The following is a 27,507-nucleotide window of genomic DNA, read 5'->3' on the forward strand; positions in this document are numbered from 1 at the left end:
TTTTTCCTCCTATTACATTTGTGCTCTCTCTCTCTCTCTCTCTCTCTCTTTCTCTCTCTCTCTCTCTCTCTCTCTCTCTCTCTCTCTCTCTCTCTCTCTCTATGTGTGTGTGTTGCATTTTCACCCTCTGTTTATGAATTCCCTTCTCTCAACTCCCACTTTGAAAACCAATGAAAGAAAACCTGTTTCACGATTAAATATTATGTCAACATGCACCTAGGATCTTAATATCTCCGAGAAAAGTCACAGGGGCCATCTCCACCTACACAAGACTTTAACAGTGGAGGGAGTAAGAATAAAATGGAAGGCCATCCCAACCTTTATTTCCCTTTTCCTGGGCCTCATTCCAACAAATACTGATGCAGGGCAATGCAGACAGTGAAAATATGCACTGAAAGAAAACAGATAACTCCCCTGAAAACCATTCCCAAGGTCTTCATGTCTCGTACCTCTCCTATTTATTTATTAATGGTGTCCTCATCAGAAGATGTACTAAATCTTTGTGGCCTTAATGGGGGTTAAACCTGACACCTGCTTTCTATATATTTGTCCACCCACAAGATATGGCACCCACTGTAAAGCCAGAAAGGATCCCATCCTCACCTGTACCAGGCCCTCAGCATAAGGCTCCACTGACCTGCTCATTTCCTTTTGGTTTCAGCTGGAACTCAGATACAAGACCTCTTATTATTTTAAGGTGATGGGTCAAAAGCAATAGGTTTTTCAAAACCTTCAGAAAGAGTTCAACAGGAATAAAGTAGCAGCTTTGAGAAGCTAAGTTGTGTTTGCCAGGGGTTGGGGACTGGAGGAATTGGGTTCCTTATAGCAGTTCTGCAAAGATCTAGCTGTGTTTGTGGGACCCATCAAACCAATGAGTCTGCTGGGATTTGTGTGTGTGTGTGTGTGTGTGTGTGTGTGTGTGTGTGTGTGTGTGTGTGTTATGAAAAAGGTTTCTCAGGAATTCTTGCCAAGTCTTTAGAAGCTATACATGCACACACATGCTCATACACACACTGTACACATGAACACATGTGCACATATGTATGTATGTATGTATGCATGCATGCATGCATGCATGCATGTATGCATGTATGTATGTACACATGAGGAGGACGAGCCTCTGAAATAGGAACCTGACCTGGGATATTTCTGCAGTATCTCTGTCCCCTGAGAGAAAGAAATAGGAGTACCAGAAAAAGTACCCTTGGTCTAAACCCAGGACCAGTCCTGGACAAAGCCTCCTTACTGAAATCCAGGTTTTGAGCCACAAGTTTATCTATAACTCTTCAGTTGGGTTCTTGGAACCTAGAGGATAATCTACAAGGGAATTGTCTGAAATTTGGGGTCCTGGGTAACTTTATCTTCAAGGCAGAGTGTAAGTGCCTGCATGCTATTTTTGAAAATGTGGGGGTGTCTGAAAGAAGAAAAGGCATGGCCGCAAATTCACTTTTGCTCCTCCCCCACCCATGGGAAATGGGCTCAGTTGCACTTTTGGCCTTGGAGGAACACAGACCCTGATTTAGAGTCCGGAGCCTGTTTTGCTGGGACCATCTGTTGGCTCCTTGGGTCCTGTAGGAACAGCTGAAGCTTACAGAGAAATTGGATGAAAGAGTCTTTACAGAGATTACCCGGGAACACCGTGGTGCATGTGTGTGCACGTGTGTGTGAGCACTCTGCTAGCTTTCTCTCCACCAAGGGACCTCCTGGGGTAGGTAAGCAGCCCCCGCCTGTAGGCGGCTTAGCTGGGTGTGCCCTGTACCTACCTTTGCCATCTCTCATTCCATCAGCATCATGTCAACAGTTTTAAAACCAAGTGAAGCATCACTGCCTCATCACAGCCTGGGTCCCCCAGCACGTTTCTGCCTACACTGCCTTAGTGGAGGCCAGGGGCAAAATGAGTAAGCCAGTTAATGACACCACACCCACCTTATCTAGCGCTTGGCTTGGTACACTTTCTTTGACTTTTTCTAAGCAAGGGTGTGGATTTGAGGCAAAATGTTATTGCAAAACCTGTTTGGCTATAGCTGCTTGCTGGATTTCTCCTCTGCTGTGCATAGCTCAGCTCCTCCCAGGTGGGTTGAAAAGTTTAGTATCGGAAAGAGACTCGTGGGCTCAAGAAAGCTTGCAGGCTGGCAGAAAGAAGGTTCTTATACTCTCTCCCCACCTCCTCAGCTCAACCCACACACACCCATCCTTAGGGTTACTGGTGTTTCATTCCTCGGGAGCACGCTGTGAATATCTAGGGGGAATAAAAAAATAGAAACTGGACTATAGTAAGAACTTTCTAAATTATTTTTGAGATATTTTCATACAAGTATATATATTGTGTGCTGAGCATATTTCCCCATTCTTCAAATCTTGCTTTCCTTCCCCTTCCCCTCTATAGTCTCCTTTGTCCCATAGAGAATTTCAGTCATATGTACAAACATGATTTTATATGACCATATAGAGTCTAGGAACCACCAGTGAAGCAAACGTCTGATGTTTGTCTTTCTGAAACTGGCTTAATTCATTCACTGTGATTATCTTCAGTTTTATCCATTTTCCTACAAATGACATAACTTTGTTGAGTTTTTTTTATGGCTAAAAAAAATTCCATAGTGCATATGCCACATTGTATGCCACGTTTTTCTTATGAATTACTGTTGGTTCCATAACTTACCTGTTTTGAATGGTCAGTACTATAGTACTGTGCAGTTGTCTCTGTGATGTGCTGACTTAGGGTCCTTTGAGTAAATACTCAGGAGTAGGATAAGCTGGCTTATGTAGAAGATTTATTTTTAGTTCTTGAGAAACCTTCATACTAATTTCCATAGTAGCTGGACTAATTTACTTCCTGACCAGCAGTGCATTAAGAGTCTTCTTTGCCAATTCTTGCCAGCATGTCTTGGTTTTTGTTTTCTTAATGATTGAAATTCTGAATAGGCTGAGATGAGACTTCAGTGTAGTCTGATTTGCATTCCTCTGATGGTGAGTGGTCTTGAACATTTTTTCATAGTTCTTTGGCAAACTGCGTGTTCATTTTTTAGTGCATTTACTGATTGTGTTGTTTGGTTGCTTTCTGTTTAGTTGTATATTATAAATATCAGTCCTTTCTCAGGTGTGTAGCTGGTAAAGGTGTTCTCCTATTCTGTAAACTGCCTCTTCTCTTAATTGTCCAGTAAGAACTTTCTAGAATGGAACTGTCATAAAGGTAAGGTGCTCTGTGTGGTTAGTGGCTAGTTCACTAAGTGGTACTATCCCAGAGTGTAAAGTAGAAACAGCCTAGAAGAGTAGGACTCCATTGTAGCATGATAGAGTGCCCTCTACCCCTCAGCTGCCCAGGCAAAAAGAACATTTTCTTATTTGCCTCTGAGGAAACAAGTTTCCCAGTCCCAAGTATCACACAGGCTCTTCCTGTGATCTGTTTCCCAGGCAAACAAATCTAAGGGGCAGAGTGTTCAAGAGTAAGGCCCTGCTCCCCACGGGATGCCCCACACCATTCCTACACCTGGCTCCTGCTCCAGTCCACAGTGTGCAGTGGGGCTACAGCTGTCTATATCTCCTTGCTCCTCCTCTCTGCTCTTCATGTAAGCATAGGCTCTTAGCTGCTGATGATCAGCAGAGTCCAAGAGGCCTGATTCCAGGTCCCTTTGTTCCTTCTCCCTCCCCCATTCTCTGTGGAGGAAGGTCAAAGAAGAAAGAAGAAATAAAGAATGGAAGACAGAGTGAGGGTGAAATGGGATGTTGGTGACATTGAATAAAGTGGCTCTATAAGGCTTTCTGCCCTCTCGTTCAAGTTGAACCTTGTCTGCCTTATAAGCCATTGGTGACTTCCCCTTGTCTAACATGCAAGTCACCAGTCTGCCTTCCTCCCATATACATAAAACCACATGTGCCTCCTTCCAAGCTGAGGCAGATCCATCTGTGACCTTTGTTCCTCTGACCTCATCCTTAGGTTGGTGAGGGAGGATCCCTGGCAAAGCTGTCCCTTGCTCTGCTAGACTGAATGCCATAGGCCTTCCCCTCTGCGTCTAACCCTCCTGGTGCATTTTGGGCAAATGGGGAAGAGAGAACAACTATTTTAGGCCAGGAGGTTGGCAGCTTACTGGGCTCCACATGAGAAAAAATGCCTGCTGAACAAGAAGCTGTTTATTCTGACTTCACCCCCATGGCCACTATTTGTTCCCCAAGCCAGGGACATGACCACCCTTTTGAATGGACACTCATTGACAAGGCCTGACAATTGGACCCCACTGATTGAGCTGCCCACCTTAGGGACAATCTGGAAGCCAAGTGTGTTGCATGCAAAAACTTCCTGCTCAGCTCCTTTGCTTTCTTTTGTCAGCAACGGAGAACACAGAGCTCCGGTTTAGCAACTAACTGGTAAAACAATAGCACCTATGGCTTAGTCTTCCTTCATACACAATAGTGACATTGCACAGCAAGGCCTTTCCAGAGCTATGTTTCATTGGTGTCATTTGCTGCGCTTTCTACTGGCACGGAGAAGACCACATTTATAGGATCTGGAAATGAGCCATGCAACTTCTGCAGGGTTTTGGTGGTTCTGAGCTTAAGAAGAAATGGGCTAACTATGTCTCTCCCTGCTAGTTTATATCACTGTTTCCCGGGTTCTAAGCTCTGAGATTGAGCTGAGCTAAACTAATCTATACAGTTAATGTAGGGAGAAAGGAGAGGCTAGGAATATAAACAAACTTTATTTTCTATAGCAGAGAGGAAATCAAATAATAGAAGGAACTTCCTAAATTGGAGATCTCCCAGGAACATAGCATTTCCTTTCATTTTTTAATGTTTTGAGAACTTTATATATGATTACTATATTTACATCTTTTTCACACATTTCTCCATACTGCAACTCTGAATCTTCCCTACTTCCTCTCAAATTAGTGACCTCTTATTGTTGTACACACACACACACACACACACACACACACACACACACTCACACACTCACATACACACCACACCACATCACACCACTGAGTCCATTTAGTGTTACTTATATGCATTTGTACTTAGGGATGGTTACTTGGGGTTAAATAAACTATCAGGGACTCCCTAAGTTGAAGAACTATGAGCAAACTGTAGGCAGCATTTCCTTTCTATTAATACTCTGAAACAGAACAAATTTTAAAGTGTTCATTTATACTCTGAAAGTTATTTTGCATGACATTTCTAGCCTTCATCCACAGACCATGTTGCTGTCAAAGGTCTTAGGCTCATGGGAGCCTGATCTGCAGATATAGAAGAGGTGGACTCTAAGAGGAGTGCCTCATGCACAGGCAGGAGAGAGGTGGAATCCCCCTTTCAGCCCTTTCTGGCTTCTGACCTTTACAACTCTCTTGCTGGTGATCCTTAAATTACTGAGCTGTCCATCCCTCAGGGAGGTGGGAAGTGAACAGGGCTGACAGGAGCTGGAGCAGAAAAAATATGGGATAGAGGTCAAGGGTTGTTTCACAGTATGTTTTGGCAGAGGAGCTTGGAGTGGGGGAAGGGTAGGGGCCTGGACTTTCATCCTCCCAAGCTCCCTTATATTCAAAGGAGGGTTGTCAACTTGGGCTGTGATTGGGAACATGTGTCCCAAGGAATAAAGACATAGATCACAAGAATACATACCCAAGGAAGGATGGGTAGACAATGCTACCTTTTCTTGTTTACTTTCTGTCCTTGTTTCCTCAGTCCTAGGAGAAGACCCTGTGTAGTCCTTGTGTTTTGTTTGGCCTAGCTGAGGGAGCTGCACATAGGGTAGTTGGTGCTCCTCGGAGTTCAGTGGCAGGTGCTACTCTGCTGTCTCTGGTGGCCCTCAGTACCTCCACCTTTGCTTGCTAAGAGGAAGGGTTTAAAGATTCAGACCTACAAGCTGGAATCTGTGCTCACAAAACTGAGAGTTTGGAGTTCTGTCACCCTTCAGGGCACACAGCAGGAGACACCATAGCACAAGCTGACCTATGCAAAGGCTACTTGCTTTTCTTATCTGTGACTCCCCGTCCCCCTCATTACAGCCTTCCCTTGTACATTTGCCTTGGTGCCTGAACTGGTTCTTCACACTTCTTGTGAAATGAGGTCTAGACTCCAACCCACAGCCTATCATAACTGCAGCAGATCCTCCAAAGTCTCAGCACGGTGATAGGAGGAACCTGTGTCTCCTCCATCCTTATCCTACCACCTACAAGCTGTGTGTCTCGGGAAGGATATTTAAGCACAGTGACTCAGGTTCAACCTCTGAGAGATAGGGCTGATCATCACACATTCTTATGTATGAGACTGATTGTAAAAGTGACTACAGAGGTTGCAGGGCCCTGACATTCAGAAGGGCTGTAAGCATCGTCTTTCTGCTGTTCCTCTCTGCCCAGCTCTCTTCTCTGTCGGTGGCTCACTAATACATGAACAAAGTCAGTCCATTCAGTTAGCCATGGCCACTGCCGAGCAGGTTCCAGGTCAGCTGAGTGACCATCTCTGTGAGGAGATCTCTGGCCTCCCTGCACTCAAGAGATGCCCGCACCTCTGCCTCTGCCTGGCCCCTCTCTTGTTGACACAGAGGCGTTTCCTCTGCTGACAGCTTGAAGACAGGTCATTTTTCTTTCCCTCCCATATAATGGCCTTTACTCCCCATTCCATCCCCTTTCCAACCTTAATGACTTTAACATATACACAATTCTTTAAAAAAAAATTGTACAAGCCCCAGTGAGCTGCTTTAAAGCTCTGTTGTCCAGAAGAAACAACCTCAGCACATGTTCACAAGTTACTGCCTGTGATGACAGGGGGCCTTGTGCTAATTTCCTTCTGTTTGAAGCCCCACAGTGGGGGCTAGGCTGAGGCAGCTAGCAGGAAGAAAGCAGACCAGTTCCCCTTGCTCCTTCTGTAAACTGCAGCATTTGGGAAATCGTTTCACGCAGGACAATCTTGAAAGACAAGAGTGATGTCCCTGGGCCAGGTCAACAGCTGGGGACTATCATGGATGGTACTGCCAAATCGTCTCTGGAAATCTGGGCTCTCCATTCTGTCCCAGGGTAGAGGAAGGAGAGAGAGCACCAAGAAAGTCTAACCCAAGTCATTTAAGGATAGTTGAAGCCTCATACCCTGCTGGTGGAGGCTAACAGGGCGACAGGGCCCTCACCTGCCTGCAGTAAATATTGCCCTCTGCTACCCCAGGCTGCCTTATGCTCTCTAGGACAGTCTGTGACCCTGGGAATAGTCAGGCAGAGGAGAAGCAAGATGCTGCTGCTTCAGCTGCCTCTCTAGTCCTCACCTGGCCCAGGAATGACTGACTACAGGGTGGACATGTCAGGAGGGGAGAGGACAGAGAACTAGGAGCCCCAGCTGCACAGCTGGCAGGGGAGTGGGGCTGGCTAGAATCCAGGATTTCTCTAACTCAAAAACAAGGGACCCAAAGCTAGAACCTTCCCCGCTTGACCCAAGGCAGAAAAGTGCCTGTCTGACCTTGCCTGATTGGTGCTATTATCATCATTATTGGTAATATCACAGTCATCAGCCTGTAATTTACCAGTTTCAATGGCAAGGAAGCTTAGGGCTCCCCTGGGCCTTCATGTTAAGAGAGAATAGCTGTGGCAGCCTCCCCACCCCTCACTCCCCATCACTGACCTTAGTACTGCTGCCCCTTCTGTGTTACCAGAGACTCCCTTGTCCAGACCTCTATCACCATGGTGAATACTTGATGGCACGAGTCAATGCTAGTGCAAAAGGAAGGAACATTTGTGGTAGAAAGCATGTGCTCCTCTCTTTGAAGACAAGAAGACTTCAGTCCATGTCCTAAGCCAGTGGTTCTCTGGTGTAGGCATTTGTCAGTTTCCTGGAAGGCTCATGATGGAGATACTAGGATTTACCCCAGAATTTTTCCTTGGCCAAGTCTGAAATGGGGCCTGAGTATTTTTTATCCCCTGATGCTAATCTTACAAGTGTCTGGATAATCCTAACAAAGATGCTGTTGGCCAGGACTAAACAACCCCCCCCCCATTTATCATCCTAAAGTGGCTATATTTAGAGTTTCACAGGAACTCTTCTAATCCCCCACCCTCATAGATACAGGTGTTTACATGTGCCTTGTCAATACACTCAAAATTGAGTTCCTAGCAAGAGGGCCTAGGGCCCAGGTACAGTGTGAGTGTGTGTGTGGGGGGGGGGGTGTTGTTTGCTCTATACCTATGGACCCCCATAGAGAAGGTAGAGGCACACATCACCCTAAATTGGCATTCTAGGCCTTCTCTAGGAGGCTGGGACCAGCCATCCTGACTCACTATACATGCCTTTGTGGGAACACTGGACCCCTGCCAAACTCTCCTCCCACAGTCAGGCCTACTCTCATGTTTCTCCACCTGTTCCTGTCTCTAGCTGAGCTTCAAGCAAAGCAGAATGGCACTATCCCCACTCCCACCATCCCCAAACCTGATGGACACTCATTGCACATTGTGTGCACCTTGAAGCCAGGTTTTCCAAGGCTCTTGCCATGACTTCTCTTTTCCTCTGCTCTGCGAAAGCTTAGGGACTTTTTTTTCCTGTAAAAACGGGGTCTAGAGTCTAGCTTCTCTCTGCCTTCCCTTTTGAAGAAAGAAAGAACACAGGTACTAGCATGCAAGTCCACACTGTAATGTAGAAGCAGTCAAATGCACTCATGTTATATCCCAGAAGCAGGAGCATATTCCACCTGGGATGTATTCAAGCCTCAGGAGAAACCCATGGTTATTTTTAACTAAGATTAGAAATCTCAAGGCATACTCTACATATGGGCAGCATCTAGCCCAGTAGTCCTTGAACTGGAGAGTTTGTCACACTCACCTTACAATTTAACTGCATTCACCACAGGGTTTCTAACATAGTGTACTGGACTGGGGAAGGAACTGAAAACTGGCATTGCTAGCAAGTTCCCAGATGAGAACACTGCTGCTGGCTAGAGACCCATTGACCCAAATGTCCAGGCCATTGGCTCACTGCTAGCTGGTCCTACATGGGTCATTTGTCAAAACTACATTGCCCATCCCTGGACAAGGTAGCACTTTTTCTGTGTTCTTCTGAGTTCCCTTAGGAAAAAATGTGACTAGCCTGAAACTTCCATGTTACCTCCTTCTGAAGACTTGATTACTGCAGTAAACACTCTTGTGAGGCTTACTCATTGCTACGTTCCTAAAGCTCAGCATATATTCTTTTCTAGTCCTCATAATAACCCCAGGGGTATTATCCCATTTTCTAAAGGAGACAACAGAAGCAAGGAGATGTTCAGGTAGTGTAGCTGGCAGAGGGTGGGGCAAGTCTGCAACCAGACAGTCTTGTTCCAGAATCTGCATTTCCATCTGGTTTTAACCCAGTGAACAGTGAGGCCCTGTGTTAGATTCGGTATAGGCTAGCTAGGGAAACTGGAAAGGTGACTCACACACAGCACTACCGTGTATTAACGATTGGGATAGCATCAAAATAGATAGTTATCAGTACCAGTACTGAGGGCCGGAAGTACAAGAAATGAGTAACAGTCTATGAGAGTCAGACACATATCAAAGAAAATCAGGCATTTCAGCATGACTTGTAAACCCAAGGAGTTTAGAGCTGGAGAATAGACTGAAGTCCACTTTCTGACAGCAACCAGTGTGTGCAAAGGCACTCTGTGTGTGTGTGTGTGTGTGTGTGTGTGTGTGTGTGTGTGTGTGTGTGTGTGTGTGTGTGTGTGTGAATTCAAGCCCAGCACGTCCAGTGAACCATGAATTGTTTGATCCAGAACAACTCAGATCTATGCTACAGAGGAGTTGCTGTCAGCAAAGACTGATTGAGGGTCTTGCTGCTAGCAATCTTGAAAGGCATTCTAGAAGGTCTGTCTTTTAGTAACCAAGGGGAACCACCAAGGTCTTTCAATAAGTAGGGGCATACTCAAATGTGCAGTTATGAAAGGACTACAGGGTTTAGCCTTTAATTCAGCATGGGCTGCATTCTGGACTCACCAAGCTTCTTCCTCTTTCTTCCTTCCCTCCCTTCCTTCTTCCCTCACATATCCTTAGTGAAGTCTAGGTTTACTCTAGAACATATTATTTGCCTAGACTCCTTTCACAGTCTAGCCTACTTGGTGACATTCTTCTTAAAGCTTTTCTTCTTCCATCAACATCCTGACAATTCATCTTCTTTTATATCCCTGATCCCATCACAGCTATGACCATGCTGTATATAGCCTGAGAGCTCACACTCAGGGTGGCTAAGTTTCTTGCTCCATATGGTAAGACAGATTTTGTTATGTGCAAGCCTGGAGAAATATAGAGGTCATAGGCAGTCCCAGAGTTAGTTTCAAGCACTAGGGCTCCTCTTCAGTATCGATCTCGCTTCCAGACCTGTCCTTTGATCAAACATGCTATAGACACTAATGACTCCTCTGACTTCCACCTCCTCACTTGTGAAATGGCAGCCTCTTCTTTTCCTCTTGTGTTTAGCAGTCACTATGACCTTAGATCAAACTAAAGCCATTGTAAGCTTAAAAATGGCAAGCAGGAGAAAGGAAAGGGTCTGAAAAGTTGCTTCAGACAAGGACAAACTACCTTGAATAGGAAGTCAATCTGGATCCACCCTGTAACCCCACCTAAGCCTCTAGGTATCTTTTAACTGTCAGACTCCAGTCTCCAGTCATCAGGCTTGGTTATACACTCTGAGGAAGATTACCTTTCTTAACTTTCCATTAAGGCTGATCTCTGTACTCCAGGGCCTTATTCCCCATTGAGTCTATCAATTATAGTCATACCCAATTAGCCTTCTCAGGCTTCTAGCCCATTTACCAGGAGAATGAGGGTTACTGTTGAAGACGTCGTTCCCTCAGGCCTCCACCTCAGGCCTTAAAGCCAAGGGCAGAATCAAGTAAACAAGGGTCTTCACCAGTTGTCTTGGCTGTTTAGGGGCCTTCTTTGTCCTGATAGGATCTTTCTGGGGTCACATTAAAGAGTCTTCCTTTAAGTCAATACCTTCTATCCCTGGTAGGTGTTATAAACCTATAAAACCTACCAGAACTGGAATGATACAGTAGAAAGGAGGGAGCTGACTCCTGAGAAGCGAGTGTCCACTTTCCATGCTTGAGACCTTATCACTGTGAGATGGTCATCTGGGACTAATAGCCCCGTCTGAACAGTAAGAGCATAATGTATGCTCCCCTTCAGCTCTTCTCTATCCTCCCCTTGGCTTTCTCCCCAGGCATTATCACTTTAGATTCCATATCCTCTTCATGGAAGAGTCCCCAGTTGGCACCCCTTCATTTTCCAGCTTCTGCTGAGTCAGACATCCTTTCTCTTCGGGAGAGATGGTGGACAGCCATGGTGATCTGTTTCTCAGGCATCCAGGAACTTCTACAAAGCTGTTAGTGTTCAAAGTACTAACCACAGCTGACTCCCAGCTGTCCCAGCTTTCCCAAAACAGGAACAGGCCAAACCAGGCCAGAGAATTTCCAGCACTGGGCAGGTTTCAGATCAGCAGGGGCCAAATCCAATTTCCCTTACATCTCAAAGACACTGAGGAAGACTACAAGACTCCAGTTTGATTGCCTGGAAAAGAAGAAGCCGAAAGGCTATTAAGGTGTAGGGTAACCTTCTAGGTCTAGGCCTGGGAGGAACTCAAAGCAAGCAAAGGAGTAGGGAGATGGCTTAATTGTCAATAAAACATGTGCCTTCCGAGCATGAGGACGTGCATTCCATCCCCAACACCAATGGAGAAAAGACCAGGCATAGTGGTTCGTGATAGTAAGGCCAGCACTGGGAGATGGGCAGAATCCTGGGGCTTACTGTCTGCTCTGTCAGCTTACTGCCTATCAACCTCTGGAATCTTAGCATCTTCCTAACAAGGACATGGAAATTCCTCTCAATTGCCACTGATGGCTTATATATGCAGACTGTCACCTGTCTGTTCTACCCTTCCTCTCCAGTTTCCATTCTGTGCTCCGCTCTAGTCCATCTCCTCCATATGTTCTCCACATCTGGCTGATAACCATCCAGGGAGCTGGACAGTGCCTTGCTTCCTCCCTCTAATAGCCCCTGCCTCCTCCTATCACCACCAACTGATGATCCTTATGACTCTACCTTCTGTGTTTCTCCTCCTCCTCCTCCCCCTGGCATCTCTGCAAGAATAGAACAGTACTCCAGAGAGTTGTTCCCCACCATCCCCCAAGCAAATAGTTGCCAGGCCTTTCCAAGTCTCCACCTCCTTCTTTCCCACATTTTAAGCTCCTGGCTAAAAGTAGCTAGTACAAGTTGGTAAGTACAGCTCTTGCAGTACTAAGCAAGCCATGGACATATTTGCAAAAACAAAATCCTAAGAGCCAGTTATATTGTAACTGCTGGGGAGGACTCTTCCCCAGGACACATTTGGCCTGACACATGTATTCTACTAACTTCTCTTTTTGTTCAAAGAGCTGAATCTTTGGGTCTCTACTTCCTTCTCTGATGTATATATTTCAGTGTTATGTATATACATGTATCTATAACTTCTCACAGTGCACATACACATGGTGTCTAAATGTATGTACAAAATGTCTGAATTCATACACAACTACACATGCATGCACAGTGTCTGTGTATATATATATGCATATAGTATGCATACATATGCAGACATGGGCTCACTGTGTCATCGTGTGCCCATACAATGTCTTCACATATGCAATGTCTATGTGTATTCAATGTCTACATATATGTATACAATGTATACATACATGCACACTGTGTCTCCAGTGTTTGCACATTCAAAATAGTGTCTGCCTATATACATTGTCTGCACACAGCATCTGCATGAATGCACACAGTCTCACAGTATCTCCATGTATACTCATAACCTGCGCTGTGGAATGCTTGTGCTCAGGCAACATTTTCCAGAAATGAGAGTTGAGCAGGATGCAGTAACAGATGCTGTCTGAGTTGTAACTGGCTGCCCTCTTACAGGTCAGGCTGGTAATGAGAGGATTAGCATTAGTTCCCCCATCTCATCCCCAATATGGCTAGTTAATGCTGGTTCAGCTGGTAACATTTTTATTGGCAAGACCTCCACTTACCCTTGAGATGGGCTCAGTACACTCACTTAGCCCCAGCCCTTGATCTGTCTGAATAGTGGGAGGCACTGAGTTGTCCTTACATCTTCTGCAGATGAGACTGCTCTGCACCAAAGATCAGTCTGTTCCTTTGTCCCACTGCAGAGAGATACTAGGCTGAACCACAGGAGGCTCCCACTGTGCCACATATATGCTATTTGATATTGAGAACTTCACTGGGATTCTCTGAGACTTCCTTGTATTGGCTCTTGATGAATATAACATGGGGCTCACAGATCTTATTTCAAGATAATTAAGGCAATTAAGATAATACATTCACACATGGTAAGCATTCAGCAAATCCTAGATAAGTCTAAAATCTAACTAGAGCTCATGATGTAGGAAACTAGAAACATGGGATTTTCAAGAGACCTTCAGAAGCCTCACCAATCACATATCCCTGGTTTCGTGGAAAAATGACCACAATGTTAGAGGACACATCTAATGCTTCCTGCACCAGCTCATATTCTGACTACTTTAGATATACCTCCTTAGAAGTTTTTATATGGAGTAACTGGACTCACAAGCACCAGTAACCTGAATCCATCTTGGAGAGCTTGGCTCTGAATTTTGCTCTTAGCTATTTCTAGCACTGCTTCTTGCACAAGTCAGTAAGACAGCTATACCCAGAGAAAGCAAGACTGGCTCAAAGTCCTCTATTGTTATACTCTTCACCAGATGTGGTGGTTTGAATAAAGATGGCCCCCATAGATTCATAGGAAGTAGCATTATTGGAAGTGTGACCTTTTTGGAGGAAAGAAGTCACAGTCCCACATCTGTGAATGAGAATAAACAGCAAAGTTGCTATTGGCCAAAGGTATGCTGTAATCAGCTCCTCTGAACGTCTAGGATTTGTTAGAGAAGGTTATAGCAAACTGGGAACAGTCAGCAACCAGTGAACTCAGAAGCCAGACTCCACATGATGAGGTAAGTGTCAGGACATGTGCTTAACTCAGCTGCCTTGTGCTGAGCTCAGGCCTTTGTGAGTCCTAGATGCCAGTCACAGCTGAGCGGTGCTGGGGCCATGTCTGGTAAGCAGTGCAGGGGAAGAGAAGAGGAAATAACGGCAATGATTGGAAGGGCATTGGAGTTCTTTCTTTGAAGGCAGTGTCAAAACAGAGAGGTAAAAATAGAGAAAGGAACAGAACACAGTTTCACAAAACCCAACACAGGTATCCCTGGTTATTCAAAATAGGTTCCCACATGCTTTTCTAAGTGCTCATCCCTCATTATTAATAATCCTTTTATTAACTGAGTTAATAAAGACCCAGAATTCTGTTCGCCATAGGGCTGTGCATGTACTGTGAGTCATTCCCTCAGTCCCAGGTCACAATGCCAATGGCGAAGATTTATGAATCACTACCTATATTTTAGGCAACGTGCTGCCCACTTCACACACATTTGCTTACTTAATCCCCATCTATAGGATTCTAAAAGCTATTATTTTAAAGTTAGAGAACAGAGTCTAGAAAATAATTTAGGAAACTTAGCCAAGTTCCTAACACTCACAGCTTCTCTATTTTCTCAGCTCTAAAATGAGAAGGTAACTCACATCTTAAAGACTACATTTATTTTAGGAATATGAGGATGGGATAAGCAGAGAACACACAGAGTCATAGCTTTCTAGAATTTGTAGTCAGTGAGAGCTAGGTCTCAGTACAGTTGCTGTACTACCTTTATCACTGATAGAAAGAGCCCTACCAAGCATGCTTAGGTCTCCCTGGTCTGAAGTTCCAGCAGTGGCAGTAATATGGTGGTGCATGACAACTGCTTGTCACCGGCATCATGGTTCTCTGATATAGACCAAGTACTAGATGAACTTCCTTATTTTCATTGAGTCCGTGTGTCCTTGGTCCATCTTACTACCATCTTCAGACTGCAGTCCCAATGACAATTCATCCTGAGCAGACGGTCCATATTGCAGCCCATCTTAAGGTAACAGATGCAACCTGTCTTCATATGGTGTCACCCATGACAGTACACAGGAGCCATGCTTCTCTAGGCCACTGGTGACTGAAAAAACCCCCTAACACTCACATCTCCATCGGGCATCAGCTTACTGTCATTGTGCCTTGTTTGGAACTCTTTGAGAGCAAGGACTATATTTTTGCACTAGGATACTTATCATTCAAATAAGACTTTAGGAAACCTCAGGTTGGTGCATCAGCCATCAGTGGATTGTTGCTTGTTAAAAATAGTGTATTACAGAGTAAAAGGTGGTTTTGTCAGCATAAAAGGCAGTCCTAAGACGAAAGTGATTTGTGATGTCAGAGCCACCTCATGAGATCTATTGAGCTTTGGCTATAACACAAGATTTGTTTCTTTTCCTTGTGCCCCTTCAAACCAGCCCCTTCACCCAGTGGGCACTCCAATCACCAATGCCTGGCTATTGTCCAATCTCACTGGGACCCTTTTCTCTTTCTCTGTGTGACTGGGCCTCTCCTCATGACTGCCATGCATATCCACACATGCCTGCTTCCCCAAGGCCTGTCAGTCAGCAGTCCCGGGATGTAGTCTCCAAGGTCTATCTCACCCCTACTTCTCAGCCTCCAGTCACAAATGATTGCTTCAAGGCAGGTTGGGCTTTGTTTAATGTTCATTTGACTTTGAGCAAAGAAGAAGATAAATGACACGCTGTCTCTTTAAGATAAAAATGAGGCATTTTTAAAGGCTTTTTTTTTTAAAGAGGAAAAAAAAAACTCCAAGTTATTAGGGGAATGAAAACCATTTGACTTAAGCAGCCTCTGGCAGTCTGGAGATGCTAGGAACAATATACCTGTCAGCATCTATCAAATTTGGAAAACAAAGCCATCTGCATTTGAGGAAATGAAGGGCTGTGAGTGAAAGGAGTCAGGGAATATCTGATGGGAAGTCACACATGCCCCACACATAGCTGAAAAAGTTTGCACAGGTTCTGATTTCTATGATTAGTGGCTAGCACAGTTCAGGTATTGGGGAGGAAGTGATCAACCTGGAATTCAGCATTTTCCCTAAGAGTCATAAAGATTGTTGAATTCTTTCCCTCTGAACCCTTTGTGCTCTTGCTTGAGTGCTGCATCCCCCTCTTTCTCTCATCTTCCCATCTCCCCACCCAAGGCCATAAAAGGAACGTGACTTGCTTTGCACCAGAGCAGCATTAAAGTAGGCTCCAGGTTCATTCTTTTCTGCTCATTTCAGTCCTTTGTCCTCCTGCTGCACAAGCTTCTGTGTCTCCTTTCTCCCCCTCCTGAATCCCATCCCAATCTCTCAGTGCTGTGAACATTAATCCCAATCTTCTTTGGCTTCCATGCCCCAGCTTACATTCTAGGACAGTGACCCTGGCCCACTCCCAGGTACAGCCAGGTGCACCGAAAATATACTTTTACAGCCAACACCAATCTAGTTTGAGACATATCTTTGTCATATCCAGTCCACTGTAAGGTCCAAGAAACATAGTGTTTAACTTTCTACCAGCAGAAAAGTGGATAGTCCAGACTCCTAACCATATAAAACCCATCTGGAGTCTAAATTCTCCCAGGTCTTGTAGTCACACCATTAATCTACATGTTTATCAGTGTTTGAGTGTGAGCCATGCATCTAGGTCTGCTTATCATTCCAATCTGACACACACCCCACCCATAAGGTCAGAGTGAGAGTTCACATAAAGAGGGGACATTTATATCTCAACCCAGTTGTTCTTAGACCAATGACTCCATCAAGGAACATAACAGGCCTGAGGGAGGACAACCCTGACCCTCTCTAAGGAATTCACTCTACAAAGTGCAAGCTAGCAAGCTCACCTAGCAAACCAATAGAGAGATAGATAACGTTTAGATGACCATAAGGTGAAGTCTGAAGTCCATAGTCTTGGGGGAGCCTGGCCTACCTCCCAGAGGTCTCTCTTGTGTCTACTGAGAATTCAAAGTCCTGCTTTCATGGCCATATGATGAATCTAGATTTACTGGGGTTTCCTGATCTTTCCACACAGGGCCAGTTAAGGTTTCTTAAAGCTCATTAACCTCTTCATAACAGAGTCTGGCATTCTTTAAAACCACATTGTTTATCTTCTTTCTATCTTTATTTTCCTTTATTTTTTCATAAATCAGGACTCTGCCAACTCTTGAACTGCTAAAAGCAACACACACACACACACACACACACACACACACACACACAAACCCCACATTTGATTCAGATGTTGAAGTTTTAATCACAGGACAGTCATGTTCCCTGATGTACTGGTTAGTTTTTGTCAGTTTGATACAAACTAGGATCAGCAGAGAAGAAGAAATTTCAATCGAGGAATTGGTTCCTCTCACCTGGCCTGAGAACATGTGACATATAAACACTCACAAATACTAATTCTCCATAGTTAATGTACTCTGTCCATCTCCTAGGTATTGTTGCTTCTACTTTTCTTAGATGTTATAGTAAAGGGATATATATATATATATTTGAATACTTAGTCCCCAGTTGATAGAACTGCTTGGGAATGATTAGGAGTGGGGTGCCCTTGTTGAAGGAGGTGTGTTACTTGAAGAAGGCTCTGGGGTCTTGAAAACTTGCATCATTTTCAATATGTGCTCTCTGCCTCCTGCTTGGGGTTTTAAAAAGAGATGCTCTTCTGGGAGCAGCAAGTGGGGAAGAGAGTGTGGTACCACGAGGAAAGGGAGTGCTGGGGTATGGGCCTCTCCCCTTTAGGAGATTCCTGGATTGTCCCCTCCTGCCTTCATAGCCCTCCTATCAGCAAGGTCATGCCAGTTCCCAGTATCACAAGTAAACAAGCCTCCCTGTACTGAGCAGGGGACACATGTGTTGCTATTTAATTACATAGTGTGCACTGAGTCTATCTATATTGCAGCTCCTCTGAGGAATGGCAGTTACTGACAATGAGGTGTAATAGAGTCCATTCAAAATGACTTAGGTAATTAATGTATCAGTGCTTTGCTAGAAGTGGGTGTGGAGGAAGGTCACAGTTCCCCCACTCTCCTCTCCCTGCTTGCTCTCCTCTTCCTCTGAGCTCTTTTCATTCAGAAACTATAACAACTCTCAACAGTTGGGAGAGTCTGCATTAGTAATTCCGGGACAAGATGTAGTGAGAGAAAGAGGTTAAAATCAGCATCAGGAGATGTGAAGCTTAGAAGTTATATGTGGATTTCCTTTGTCTAACTGATGCTCCCCGGTGACCTAGAAACACATGGAGTCAGCACACACATTCCACCATAGCCCCAAGCTCCCTCTCTATTTTGGGAACTTTCTCTCACTCCGTAGCCCCAGGTGCAGACTCTGGTGCTATGCAGAGTTGAAGAAGCACAATAGAGAATCCTATTCCACTAAGGACTAGGGATTGTAGGGAGCAGAATGGGGGTGGGGGGTGTAGACTATGTAATGGGAGGAACTGAAACCAGAGGTCACCATCCACAGAGTTAGAAGGGGAAAAGATCCTCTCCTAAATCCTTGCCAACTGCATCCTTTACTTTCCTCCCACTCCATAATCCTATACCTTTAGTTACTTCTTAATTCTCTGCATAAGCCCTCATCTTGTTCTGTGCAAAGCTCCTTGTGCGACTGGTCGGTTTTCCTTTCCTTAACCCCAGACTCATGTAATTTGTCTTTCATTTTTTGACTGCACAGAGGCAGTCAAAAGTTTTCCAGAAGGTTTTTGTGTGCCTTTGTAACTGAGCTTCATGGGCATCTGTGTCACACCTTCTCGATAGAAGGTGCTGTGGCATCCTAGTCAACTCTCTGCCTCCCCACGCTGTGTACAGGAGGTATTTGGGCACTTGGCCTTTCTAGACCCCCTGGAGTCCCAGCAAGTCCATGCCTTTCCATCTTCGGGGGCTTGCTTGTGTCAATGAATCCCCCAGTCAATTCTCCTTCTCCACACAGCCACCTGAATCATAAGCCCATGGAGAAATGAATGGGAATGAAACTCCAGAGTGTAATTGCTGGCCTTCTACTCTGGGTTGGTTTTATTTTTCAAAATCTGACTATTTCTTGGTGTTTCCTTTCTATGCCCTATTAAAACACAACATCAAAAACACAACAAGTCTTTCTGTTCAGTTCAGTTCTGGGTGCAGACCAGAACCAGAGGTACCGGCAGCTGACTGCTCCTATATTCCTGTGTCCAGAGGCACTATGCAACTTCCTCTTGGGCCAGGGATGTAGGCAAAGGTAGGCAGAAGTGGCAGTCTGTCCTGCAGTCTCAGGGTTGTCTGTACTTCTGGGTGTTCAGTGCTCTCTCCCACAGGATTTGGCAGCAGGGAGCTCCCTTACCTCTTTCACCTTGTGTTTCATCTGGGTATGAATGGAGTGAGGAGGAAGGTTCCATTTCTTGGACCACTGTAGGAGAGGCTGATTATCTCAAGAAAGCAACCCTCAGCTCATAACCCCCAGCTGTGACAAGAAATCAGTCTGAGGACACCCTTTTCAGCAATAGTTGGTTCTAGTGAGCTTGTCGTTGGGACTTGAAGAGCATTCGAAATCTCTATTTGACAGATGACACCCAGGTGACCTGGCCCACATGTAAGAATGTAAGTCTCATCTCAAAGTTTCAGGTTCCTTTGGCCTCAGTACTGAATCTGACCAAAGACGAGGATATGAAAGTTATGAACTTCCCCTTATCTCTCTGGTCCTTGTCTCCTGGGAATAGAGACAAATGATGCTATAGCCAGCTTAGTGCTGGTCATCCCTAGACAAAAGGCTGGCAGCTGGTCCTTTGTGGAATATGAAGACAAATGAAGAGACCTTACCCTGGGTTAGAAGGGAGAGCCCTATGGGCTCTCCTTGATGTAACAGTTAAGAGAACAAGGTTGAGAGAGACGGTATGAACCATAACAGAAAGCTGCAGGACCTTAGAGGTGTCCACTGCCTCTTCTGTGGGCAGTCACACATGCTCAAAGCCTCATTTTCCTAAGTGCAGACTTGAGTAGTAATTTCCACTACCTGGTCATGCTGCAAGGCTGCAATAAGCCCATATGAGGAGGACCCACATCACACACACTTCAATGCAAATATTGTCTGAAGGGAGTATATGAATGTCTCTTCCCATTAGAGCCCCAGTGCCTTTCCTGAGTAAGAGGTATGAGATAGAAAATAAATCAGCCTTGGTATCATCTCCCTTCCCATAGATGCCTGTGGCATACTACCACACTAATGACCAAACAGCAAGCTGTGGAGGGGGAGTCGCATGACCCAATTTATGACTGTCTAGTCAGAATTAATCTCTTGCCCACAGTCCTTTGCCAGACACTGGGTAAACTCAAATTGTAGGTGAAAGAGAAGGTGAGGGTCCAGTGGCTCGGTTCCTGCTCCAGAGGGATCAGTTGGTCTCTCTCTCTCTCTCTCTCTCTCTCTCTCTCTCTCTCTCTCTCTCTCTCTCTCTCTGACATCCCCTTGACATAGCCCCTACCTAAGCCTCTTTGCTAACAGAGTATTTTTAACCTGTCACCTCCTTCCATTTTGCTGATCTGCAGACAAGGGTCCCAATGAGATAGCAGAACCCATTAGTGCCGCTAGAGTTAGGTGGTGACTGCTAAGTGCGTCCTTAGAAGCTCCCTCCTCCTGGAGTTCACTGCATGTAACACTCAGAGATCAAGGGCCAGGCAGGTAGGCTGCCTGGATATGTGCAATCTGTCCACTTCACTCTGGAAGGCCTTTTATGTTCCCTCTTGTGGCTAAAAAAATACAATGCTTGCCCTTGTGTTTTAAAGAACCAAATTGTCCCCATTTTTTTTTTAGAGTATCAGATATTCCCATCTTTTCTTGTCCCACATAATCCCCTAAGATTTTGGAAGAATATTCTGTACATGATGTCAGGAACTGGCTGTCAAAAAAGGATACCCCAGGAGGCCACTGGCGGTGAATTCCCCATTAGAGGAGAAAACACAGCTGTCTCTCTTCTCTCTTGGATAGGAATAGGGAGACGGAGCACCTCCAATTCTGGGAGAAGTCTGGGGCAAGGGCAAGACTCTGTTCTTCCTCTTGGTCTTTGAAGCTGGATGCTGTTAGTAATGAACAGAGAAGAGAATGGGGAACAGGGAAGAAATGTGGTAGATTTGCTGGGAAGGGAAGTCAGAGAGCTCTCTTCCCCTTCAGCCTTCAGGGCAGACTGTCCCAATCCCCAGTACTCTAATACACACATAACCAGTCTCCTCCTTATAAGGCCAATTTCCATTCTAAATTGCTCATTATTGCTACCCAGCAGCAATATACAGAAAGTGTCAGAACCCATAAGCTTGGGAAGAATGGACAGGTGAACACATGAATGCATTCGCCTTCCTGTATTCTGTGGGGAGGTGCAAGCCCTTTGGGAGGTGGTACAAGGAGTCAGAACACCAACAGTCAAGGGTGAGAGAAGGACACAGCAGAGGCTGAGTGTAACATTTATTACACATAGATGTGCTAGACACTTTGTGTGACACTGGGGTGAATAGCCTCATAGGATGGGGGGAGGGGAGAAGGCTGCTGTTGCAATGGAGGCAAGCATTGGAAAGATGAACAAAGTCCCTCTAACAGACTGAGAGCTGAAACTAAGGTGCCAATGCTATATAAGAAGGATTCCTGGGGATGTGACAGCTCAGCTAGGTTGTGCATGCTGGTACAGTTCTCTGTGACTCCAATATGCATGGCTTAAAACCTCACCTCAGAGGAGCCTCAGAGGTTCTACTAAATTTTCTCGGTCCAGTTACTTGGAGTATGACTTTGGACAACTAAATTAAACTTCTCTATGATTTACTTTCCCCTATATATCACAACAGTGATAGCAACCTACCTCAGAGGGAGGCTAGGGGCTTTAATGTGTTCATGTCAAGACTGTGGGATAGTGTGTACTTGACACTTATTGTTCCTTGTTACTTCCCTGCTAGGTCATAGTTTCCTTCAGACCAGGAAGCCAGAGGAATACATCTTTGTATCCCCCAGGATATCCTTCCAGAAAGAAGATAAGGCTATTTCTAAGACCTCATGAAGAGTCAGTGCTTATTTTAATAGATGATAACCCTGAAGCCAAGAAGAAGCTAAGCAATGTGCCCAACTCACAAAGGTAGAAAACAAGGCATCAGGAATATATACCACCATTCCTGCTCTCCACAGAGGCTTTGCAGAGCAGATGATCAGTGTCAAACTTTCCTTAGTGTGTTTCTGGGTCATTTTCCAATCAACCCCACCTTGTACCTGCTGCCTTGCCCTTTGGCATTTTCTAAGGAGTCTGGTGTTCCTACCTGTTCATCAAGAGTGCTGTGCTTATCGTGAGGTGCTGTAAACTTTAAATGGACTACAGGCAGGACCTGGGCTTGGTCTGAACACAGAGTTCAGAGCACAAAGGGGAAAAAGCAGGCCCTGGTATACTCCAGTGGGCCCACCACCCAGCCTGCCAGGCACCCAGGCTGCAGTCAGGCGCCTGTCTTCACTGCAGACTTGATGCAATCTGGAAAGCGTATTAAACATTGCACCGAGTAGTTGACATGTAATTAATAAAGTACAGATTTTGGCTGGAAGCCGCAACTTAAAATAGCACCATGAGTGTAGGAAGAGGAAGGGCAAGGGAGGTAAGTCAGAAGATGGCAAGACCAGTGTCTCTGGGAATATTGGACCCAATTCTTGCTGAAGCATACCAAAATTATGGTAGGAGAGAAAAATAATCTTTGCCCTTTTTAAAATTTATGGGGTGAAACTGAGGCCCAGAAAGACTAAATAAATGCATATCCTACCATGCATCACTGGACAGAGCTGAGGACCCAGCCCTGGGAGAGTGTTTGATGCTTGCCTACACCCTGCACACCCATAGGTAGTCAGAGAGCACTTTCATATATCATTGAGATGCTCTCTCATGAAGCTGTACATTCCAGGACTGTTTTTAATTTGAGAGATGTTTTAATGGCATTTTGAGACAGTCTGTTCCCTCCCTGATTCTCCAGAGAGGCTGGAGGGAGCTTTGCATCTTCTTTGAAGAAGGAGAAGAAAAAGAGAGAGAAAGAAAAAAAAAGTCTTTCTTCTACAAGAGTGTTCAGAGAGCCCTTTGCTGCAGCCAGCCAGCCTGCTGGTGAGAGAAGTGAAAAAGTGGGGGAGAAGGGAGAGAGGCCTCTCTGGTTAGTTCAAATGACTGGCCTCGGGGGTTTTTGGCACTGAAGCAGGAGTCCTGCTTATCTTTACCACAGATCCCAAACTGAAGTTCTGAAGTAAAATGCAAATTTGAACCCACCTAATCAACCCTGGCAGGGCACCTCAAGCTGCCAGGGCACACCCTAGGGCCTGGGAACATTAGTTCTAGGTAAAGGAAATTGGGATGGAAGGATCTAGCAGTCCCAAATTCAAACAACTGTAGAGCAGGACTTTGACAACATAGGGGAGACTGAGGAATCTTAATACCTACCATGAAAATTTGTAGTGACCCCCCTTATGTAAGTTGGAATATTTAATCCATTTCTCTACAAGGCAAAAATAAACATGATCTTATTTAAATAGTGGTGAGTGGAGAAGAATATGTCAAAACCTATCACATCTCAAGCCTACTGGGCCTTCATTAAGAGTCATCAATGTGAACAGGCCCACGGAACCATCTGATATAGCATGATCCATGTTTTCTTTGCTTGTATCCCCCCAGAGCATAGTTTCCCCAGCATACAGGCTGTGTCTTCACTGTGTCTGTAGCAAAGTACAACAGACTAATCCCAAGTCTGCTTTAAATATCGCAAACCTTAGTATAGCTGTCCACACAGTAAATGAAAAGGGCATCATGGGACACTTGAGTTGTTGAGTGCTAGCAGGCACCTGTCCCTTTTCCTACCATTTTATGTGTTTTTCTGTCCCATGTCCCATGCTTGGCTTACTACCACCTAGATGAATCAGACAATCAGAGGAATGTGAGTTTCTGCCTCTACCCCCAGATTTTCCAGGCAGGCACCTTATCCTCATGTCCAGAACTTGAACCCACAACCTTATACTGCTATATCTCCCAGAGAGACATGTCAGAGCTCTAGAGCAAGAGGCCCAGCTGTTAGCCAAATACTTAATCCCAGCCCTTTCTACTTCTGGGAGGTTTGTGATGCTGAAGAAGGGACAGAAATGCATGCACTGTCCCGGTAGCAGAAGGGTGGAAGTAAGAGACTAAAAAGTGGTGGATTGGGTTTCACTGGAATTCCACTGGAGGCCTTTGCTGGGCAGCTGAATCAGAGGTAAGAAAGATGCAGAGACCAGAGGAGTCTTAGAGTCGACTGTGGGCAAACTTGATAGCCCATCTGGAATCCATCCATGACCATGTTCCCTTCCCCATACCCTGATCTCATTGGTGGAATTGCAGTGGAGGAGCAGGGCCAGTAACCTTGGCCATCAGGCTGAATAAATCCTCCCGGTGCCAGCTCCCAGCCCCTGCTCCCACTCCTTGATCTGGGAGCACAGGCCCCATGTATTTACTGCCTCTGCTTCAGTTTCTGCCCATTTGTGACATGATCTGAAGGCTTTGAACAGGACATAAGGAAAAGGAATGACAACAGGGTTCCAGCTATTTAGGGCTCTTGAAAGCCAGCTCCTTGGCAGCAAGAAGTCTGGATAGCCAGCCAGTATCTTAGTGGTGAGCTTTCAAAGCCCACAGGAGTCCACTAACCCTTAGCTGTTAGCATTCTTAATGTCCTCCATTGCCTATCACTCTAACACCTAAAAGCCCAAATTCTTGAGACAGAGGAAGCTAAGAACTGAATGATGTGATATTGCACAAAGATCAAGAGGGATCCAGCCTGGCACTGTCTTTACTATGGCTTGTTTTCTGACCTTCCAGGACTATTTTCCTTTGTGTGAGACCTTCCTTTCAGGATGAACATGAGGATCATAGCTATGATGATAATGGAAAGAAGAATTAGTTGACAGAGAACCATGCATGATCAAAACACACCTCAGCAAGGGCAGATAGAATGCAAAGCCTGTTAGAGGGGTCCAGAGCACAAGAATCATGCTAGCTCCAGGATGTTGTCCCTAGAGCATCTAAGACATGGATTTCCCCAGCTTCTTTCCCCATGTGTTAGGATGTAAGGAATTATGGCCACTTGTTGTCAATTGTCATATTTTGCTAACTTTTGAACACACATCTAGCGTGTGGGCATGTTTTTGGGGGCTACTGGTTCCTCTTCCAGCAAGGAACAGGAAAGAGTCGCTGCTAGGGAATCTATAGGCTGGCTTACACTACTGGAAACTCAGCTCTCGCTCTATCATTTGGGAAGAATTCTAAAAGCCAAGCCAAGGTACTCTCTTTTTGGGAAGCCCCATGAATTGAAAGGCACTTCAGACCACCTAGAGGGAGCCAGGCCCTTTTGACCATCCTAAATATCTTCAACAACAAACTTTCTGGGAACAGTATGTTTTCACAGTACAGCTTCCTGAATAGTGTTTGTCTAATCTGTCTGCCCAAAATCCCTCTCCAAACACTAAATTTCCTGCCCAGCACAGGCAATCAGAAAGCTAATTATCTGAGATTAGGAATGGGGGGTTATCCCATTTAATTACAGGGAATAATTAGCCCACCTGATGTCAGCAAAGCCAATGGGATTAGAAGTAAAGTTTAGGTTGGACAGAGGTCAGTATGGGTGGTGGGAATGTCCTGAGCTCTGAGGCTGGTTTCTCCTGGCCGTGGCTGATGCTGGGATTCTAGGCAAATGTGGGTAGGGTTCTCTAAAGAGCATCTTTCTAAGTTATCTGGAAGAATGTGTGTCTAGGGTTGGGTGGGGGGCAGAATAGGCAAAGAGATAGACAGACAGAGTACACAGAAAGAAAAGCAAAAACAGGTGGGGGAGGGGAAGCAGAAGGTGCAGAACTGAGAATGGAAAGATCAGAAACAGAAGAGGAGAAAAAGTAAATAGGAAATAAAGAAGGTGGCCAGTAAAACTAGAGACTGGTTTGTAGACACTATCACACCCATATGTTGCAGGCTAACATTGCTGTTACTTTCCTTTCTGGAGGGAAGTCAACAAGGGCAGCAGAAGCTGTACACTGCTTGCATCTTCCCTCCATTTTTGCCTTCTTCTATCTCTCCCTACATGCTTTCCTCTGCTGCCTAGCCCACTGACCTAGTTTTGCAACACAAGGTGCAGGCACTGAATGCTTGAGACCTGGCTGTGGCGAAAACAGGGTGATAGCCCAGCCCTCAATGATCTAGGTTGAGTGTCTTCTGTGACCCAAAGAAGGGATTTTTCTGCCCTGCAGCCCCGATGATCTCTCTATAGGATGACTCTCTTGGCTCATAAATTCATTCATTCAGTAATTCATTCATTCTTTTCCTTTACATGTGCATCCAGAACTTTATTACTACTAAAAACTTTATTACTCAATACAGGCTGAGCCATGGTCAGCCTTGAGGCTTTTGTCAATGTGTGGCATCTGGGCCAATTGGCTCCATTTTTTGAGAATTGTCTCCTGTCTCTTGCAACCACCTGCTGATACTTAAACCATTCCAGGCCCCCATTCAGAACACCTACTAGTGAATGTTGCCTCCAAAGTGCACATGCACACAAGCCCAATGCAAAGGCCATGTCTGGGCCAAAGCAATGCTGTAGGCACAAAGGGAAGGTGTGAGCATTACTCCTTGCATATATTTAACCTCACTTTTCTCAAAGAAATTCAGGTGATTTATAAAAAAAGACGGGGCAACGTAACAGTAACTAACTTAGAACTAGAGCATCCATGCCCCTTCCTCCACAAAGGTATGGAGGAAATAAACTATTAAACTTAATGGAGGCTCAAGAAAAGATTAGATTTGATCTGAGGTTCCCAAGCATCCCAAAACTCTTCCTTCTGGTAGGACTCACTCACATTTTTTAAGGAAAGACTTTACATTCTATGAATAATTTATGATCATGGGGGGTCTTGTACAGATTCTAGGACAAGAGTTTAACATCAAAATCAGAAACTTCTTTTAAATGTCAATGCTAATAGTAACCCCTCATCAAGTGCCAAAGATATGAAGTCAATGCAATAACCAATACTCAGGGAGGCACTCTCACGGAGTAACAAACAATAGAAGCATATGAGACCATAAAGGAAAGGGAGCTTTCTGGCTAAGATCTTGTAGACCAAGTTTGTGGTCTTTCCAGAGTTCTAAGTTGATCGAGGATGGAATGAAATTGTTAAAGTACCCTGTTAAGCATGTGTGCTGCTAAAAGTTGAATAAAATGAACACTTTAGATCCAGCTTCTACTTCTGGGAATTTATAATTTATGTTGGCACTTAGATCAAGACTCAGATGGCAACAGATGAGTGTTAAAATAAAGGACAATGAAATGTTAATATCACACAAAAGGCAAAGTTGGGCTTTTTTTTTTTCTTTTAGAGACTAATAAACTGCTCCAAGTTCAGGTTCTTGCTTAGACTGGCTGCTTGTCTGACTTGTGGCTATTTGCCTCACAAGTCTGCGTCCCGGGTTTTAATGTGACATGGGTTTGATGGTAAAGTGAGGTTAGTATAAGGTGGCTGTTGCCCATAGCAGCTTT

General features: G+C 45.0%; 1 protein-coding gene and 1 long non-coding RNA gene across 10 annotated transcripts in view; one reads left to right on the plus strand and one right to left on the minus strand.

Moving 5' to 3' along the window:
• The window catches only part of Plxna2 (plexin A2), a 205,182-nt gene that overhangs the window by 60,118 nt on the left and 117,557 nt on the right, over nt 1–27,507 (plus strand). The gene's annotated exons all lie outside the window — the stretch shown is intronic.
• The window catches only part of LOC134481549 (uncharacterized), a 65,387-nt gene continuing 37,880 nt past the window's right edge, over nt 1–27,507 (minus strand). For 5 of the 8 annotated variants that reach the window (XR_010057162.1, XR_010057164.1, XR_010057165.1 and 2 more), the window contains one exon: nt 1–27,507. This exon is cut by the window's right edge and continues 2,489 nt beyond it. This is a non-coding gene — a long non-coding RNA (uncharacterized LOC134481549). The other 3 variants (XR_010057169.1, XR_010057168.1, XR_010057166.1) reach the window with 1 other exon arrangement.

This window comes from Rattus norvegicus, chromosome 13 (genome assembly GCF_036323735.1).
Source record: "Rattus norvegicus strain BN/NHsdMcwi chromosome 13, GRCr8, whole genome shotgun sequence".
Classification (NCBI taxonomy): domain Eukaryota; kingdom Metazoa; phylum Chordata; class Mammalia; order Rodentia; family Muridae; genus Rattus; species Rattus norvegicus.